Genomic DNA, 6,000 nt, shown 5'->3' with positions numbered 1-6,000 from the left:
TACTCGATTTGACCTCCTCTACCTGTATATGACCGGTGGGGCGATTATTGCCAGACACCCTGTATATATTTTTTTTTTCTTTTTTAGGTTCATACGAACAAGCAGTTGATAAAGTTGCAATGGGTCTGGAGTTTTCTGATATAGAATCTATTACTCCGGAAGAGTATAAAAAAAGTAGGCGTACACGAGCTAAAATACGACATTCAGATGATGCTTATGGTTCCGATGGTGATTCTTCTGATGCATTGCCAGTCAAAAGACGCAATACATCTAAAGTATTGCCATCATTTCCAATCGCACCTAATGAAGAAAATATGCCAAAATCAAAAAATCCAAAAGGTAGCAGCATTATGCGTAAAAGCAGGAAATTCGATGTTGTTGTGAATAACATGAGCCAACAAGATTCTCAATTTATTGATTCACCGACACAAAAATGTGATGACGAGGATGATATTAACGATGACGGTACATGTTATTCTTATGTTCTAAATTTCATTATGTTCATTCTAATGATATTGGATTGTTATCATGAAAATTGTATCAACAGAAGTTGTTGTATCAACAGAAATTGAGAAAGACGATGGCGCATTTGCAAAAAACGGAAATTTCGAACCAAATATTGCTTTTGAAAGTGTCGTACTAAAGACATCGTCAATGCAAAAACTGGATCCATTGAAGAAATTGTTTTAAAAAATTGAGGAGCAACAAGATAAACCTGTTGAAATTGGTAATTTTTTAAATTTTGAATTTCTACATTACTATTTCTTACATCTTTTTTAATTTAATTTGTATTACCTGCAATGTTTATTAAATTATGATTTGTTGAAATATGTCATTTTATTTTAAAACATTACTTTTTTTCTATATAGCTTACATGCAGGAAATTCTGTTTCTTCAACACAAGATTTTAGTACAACTTGAAGAACTGAAAAAAAACAGACCAACCGAGAATATAAGACAAGAATCACACGCATTATTGACAGATACAACAGTAGACATTTGCAAATTTGCAGAAAGCCTACCGTTAAAAAATGAGGAAGATTTGAAGAAAATGGAAAAAAATCTTCTAAAGGAAGAGTTTCGTACAAAATGGGTATGATATTAATGAAACATTTCTTTTTCCTTTAATTACTAATTATTTTGATAATTATAGTTATAATTGTATAAAAACAAGAAATTGCGCTCATGCAGTTTTCCAAGTATAATATAAAGTATAAAGTATGTGGTCATTTTTGAAAAGTAGCTGTACAGCTTTATACTTCTGTAATTGTTAATTTAAAATTTTGAAATATATCATAGTTCGATAATTTAAATATGTTCGTGGAAATTATTACATTTGTCTAAAATAATTCGTATTTTAAAATATTATACCACGAATAATCCAACTTTTAAATAGAATCTTAAGTGTTGCAATATTATCCGTAATAAATATCATTGTTTACAAATAAAATAATACAATTATTTATAAGCTGATGTTGCAGGCATAACGTTCTCAATTAACGATTCTTTTTAAGACAACGAGAAGAGATCCAAATAAAACACAATATCAAAATAACTTCTACTTTTTATTAAAATAAATTTTTATATACGAAAATACGACTTTAATAACACACGTCACATCTCATCTCATAATTTATGAAATTTCCAGCTGGAATAATTTAATTCTTCATTTTCGAGTCAGTAAATATGAAATCGGCCGATTTTTGAAAATTTATTTGAAAATTCTTTATTTTGTCGAAGTTTTTGTTAATGGATTATTTTTCTAATAATAATAAAGTACTTTATAGTTGAGGCCTCTTTAGCGTTCATGTATTAAAAACAAGAATCGTACATTAATCCTGCCGTACGTCAATATCTCTATTATATATATATATATATATATATATATATATATATATATATATATATAATCATATATATATTTATATAAAATACCTTTGCATATAAATAATATATATATATATATATTATTAGGACCTTGAATAAGTTCTCGCTGTTTTTTTTGTTAAAAAAAAACATTAATTTAAAATATAAGGCTTACAATAACTTTACTCAAAGTATTGTCCATCATTAGAGACCACTTTCTCCCATCTTTCTGGCAGTAATTGAATCCCCCGTCGAAAAAACGATTCATCTTTTGACGCAATCCATGAATCGACCCATTTTTCGGTTTCTTCGAAAGAATGGAAGCGCTGCTCGCTCAAACCATGCGCCATCGACCGAAACAAGTGGTAATCCGAGGGGGCTATGTCCGGTGAATACGGCGGGTGAGGTAGAACTTCCCATTGAAGCGTTTCCAGGTAAGTTTTGACTGGTTTTGCCACATGTGGCCGAGCATTGTCATGTAACAAAATGACTTTGTCGTGTCTCTGCCCGTATAGTGGCCGCTTTTCTTTTAGAGCTCGACTCAAACGCATCATCTGAAGTCGATAGCGAGCTCCCGTGATAGTTTCATTAGGTTTCTTCGTCTTCAAACTTTGTCGGTGCTCCAGAACGTTCTTTATCTTCAAGGTCAAAGTCATTATTTTTAAAGCGCCTAAACCAGTCTCTGCATGTCGTATTCGACAGAGCATTGTCACCATATGTTTCAACAAGAATTCTGTGTGCTTCAGCTGCAGATTTCTTTTGAATAAAGCAGTGCAATAAAATTCCCCGCAAAAACACTTTATTTGGCACAAAAGTAGACATTTTCGCAATAGGTAATTAAACACGTGGTTGACACTGTGGTAAACTGTATCTACTAGAATTTGAGGTTACATATAGTACTACTTAGCTGATGCGTTTCCGTACGAAATTCCATGCACAGAGTGCCGCTACGCCATCTTTTAAGAAACAGCGAGAACTTATTCAAGGACCTAATATTTATATGCAAAGGTATTTTATATGAATATATAGTTAGTAAAATAAAAGCACTCGCTTTGGTTTGAGTTTGTATCCCTCACTTGCATGTATCCGAGAAAACATTATAATTGTTATTATCCAACTGCTCTATTTTGCTGACGCAAAAATCGTGAACTATCTATAATCTGTTGTATATATATATGACATATTATTAATATTATTATAAATACATTAGCAAAGTTTCATTCACGCTTTCTTTTCATACTATAATATTTTATAGAACAACTGCTTGTCAATGTAACATTATAATTATTATATTTATAAGATTCATTATATTTATAAGATTCATTTGTAATAAAAAAAAATTCTATAACATTTTACATATTACGATAGCTGCGTACACTGCATGTTTTTGCATATGTATACTGAATATTTATAATAATAGAAACACAAATGCTTTAGCATTATATTAATTATGTTATAATTTATTATATAATCTGTGATTATTATGACTAATAATCACAGATGAACTAAGAAATACTTCATACGGGGTTATTGGGTTACAGTTCAATTTTAAATTTAAGAAGTCGTAATTCAGAAACTGAAATGTAAATTTATTAATATGAATTTTAGATTAACTACTTACTAAGTTTGGGTGGAAAAAATGATCAAGAGCGAGTGAATACAATGATGAAAAAAACTCTTGATAATCAGTTAGCCATAAATTGCAGCTGGCTTGGATTTAAAAAGACGAAGCCATTCGAAAACCTTCAAATGGCTAATTTTGAGTAAGTATTCAATTCGTATGCAGTAATTATTTTGTTTCGACTGTTATCATAATTTACTCCTTCGTATTCGGAAAAAATACAAATATTAATAATTTTGATAATTATAATAAGTTTACCTTTCGTTTTTTAGACATCACGGCTACAACGACAAAGCAAAATAGCACTGCAAAAGATGTAATTAATTGGATTGGAAAATGGCTCTCTGGTGCTAAGCAACGCTATGATAGAGAAGTGTGAGTATATTTGATCAGTTATTACTATTTTATATACATACATGCCTATAATTTTATTGTGTAACTTCAATTGACTATAATAACATTGTATATTTTTAGATCAAAAGAGATCCATGACGTCGAAATGGGCGAAGAAAGTGTATAATAAATATAATGCGTTCAAGTTAAATATCAGAAATATATAAAGGATTGCGCGGTATTTAAATACATTTATAATAATAATAACATAAAAAATAAAAAAAAAAAATGTCGAAAAAATATAATATAATGTTAAACATTTCATATTATGTTTGTTTATTCAAAAATAAATTTTAAAAATAATTTTAAAATATAAAATGTTTGAACTATTTTTGTAGATGTATGTTAATATGAGCACAAGGATCCGTTACTAAATTAATAAACTTCGTAAACATTCACTTGCAATCATCAAAGATTAACATGAAAACCTGTAAAATTTCTATTTAATGGAATTTTATTGTTCTCGTATTTATATATATATATGTACGTGGACCGTATATTATGAGGACCGACACTAACACACATATTTTTTTGTATACATAGGTATACATCAACATGTAGATGAGTACATTAATGGAATTTTATATATGTATGTTTAATTTTTTTAAATATCGAGCATTTTCGTCTTTATATAATGTTCAATGAAAGTGTCCTCACAATATACGTTCCACATACATATATATATATATATATATATATATATATATATATATATATATATATATATATATATATATACACTCACCCGAAAAAAAAGCGGTACACTGAAAATGTGGGAAAAATTCATCAAATTTCAACTGACGATAACTTCGTAAATAATAAAGATAGAAAGTTCTATAAAATATGGAAATGAAGCTAAAAATCTCTACTTTAAGAATCAATTTATTTCAATGTTGCAAAATAAATTTATTGAAAATGGCGGATGACAAAGCGCGAGCATGCAAAATTGAAAAATAATGGTTCGAGTTTGCGACGGTGCACGGTATAAACAAAAAATTGTAGCTTATTGGGATCAAAAGCGTACGAAAGTACAGAGTCTCCTCTTTAAAATGCTTTTTTATGCATCTTGATACGATGATTTTTCGCCGAGAGATTCGCATTTGAAGAAAAAGGCAGATTCTTACTTCAAATGCGAATCTCTCAGCGAAAAATCATCGTATCGAGATGCATAAAAAAGCATTTTAAAGAGGAGACTCTGTACTTTCGTACGCTTTTGATCCCAATAAGCTACAATTTTTTGTTTATACCGTGCACCGTCGCAAACTCGAACCATTATTTTTCAATCAATTGTTTTGCATCCGAAGGAGATGTCTGCAGATCTTTTGTGATTTCTCCGCCCTGACTTTTTGTTTATGCTCGACCGCACATTGCGAGAAGAGTGCTTGATTTCTCTTGATCTTTTTCTTTCGAGACGCGTTACTTATTCGTACGACTTCGTCAAAGTAAACAATAATTAATCTTTTCGCATTGAAATTATTGGTCAATTATGGCGACGATAAGTCCTGAAAAAGCTGCTCAAGTTGTAGCGTTAATTGAAGATGGGAGAAGTCGAAGGTACGTTGCTGAGGCACTTGATTTATCAGTGTCAACCGTGCAACGTGCTTATGCTAGGTACTTGGAGACTAATTCTGTCCAAAGAAGACCTGGTTCGGGACGTCCTCGTTGTACGAATGAAAACGATGACCGATTTATTGTTTTAAATTCATTAAGAGACAGACATCGAACGGCTGTTCAAATTCGAAACAATTTAAGAGATGTCCGCGAATGTAATGTATCCGTTGACACTATTCGAAACAGATTAGCGGAACACGGTCTTTTTCCGCGCAGGCCAGCAAATGTACCTTCGCTTATGCGTCGCCATCGCGTAACTCGACTCAATTTTGCTGTCGAGCATGCAGGCTGGACATATGCAGAATGGAGTACCGTTCTTTTTAGCGACGAATCTCGTTTTTGTCTGTATTCTTCAGACGGACGAGAACGAGTATACCGTCGCGTTGGAGAACGATTTGCAGACTGTACTGTAAGTGAGAGGCCTAGCTACAATGGTGGCTCTGTAATGGTTTGGGCAGGAATTTCTGCGAATGCTCACACAGATCTCCACTTTTTTGACGCAAACATGA

The sequence above is a fragment of the Linepithema humile genome, chromosome 3 (assembly GCF_040581485.1).
Source record: "Linepithema humile isolate Giens D197 chromosome 3, Lhum_UNIL_v1.0, whole genome shotgun sequence".
Lineage (NCBI taxonomy): Eukaryota > Metazoa > Arthropoda > Insecta > Hymenoptera > Formicidae > Linepithema > Linepithema humile.
Note: the sequence above shows the minus strand (reverse complement) of the source record.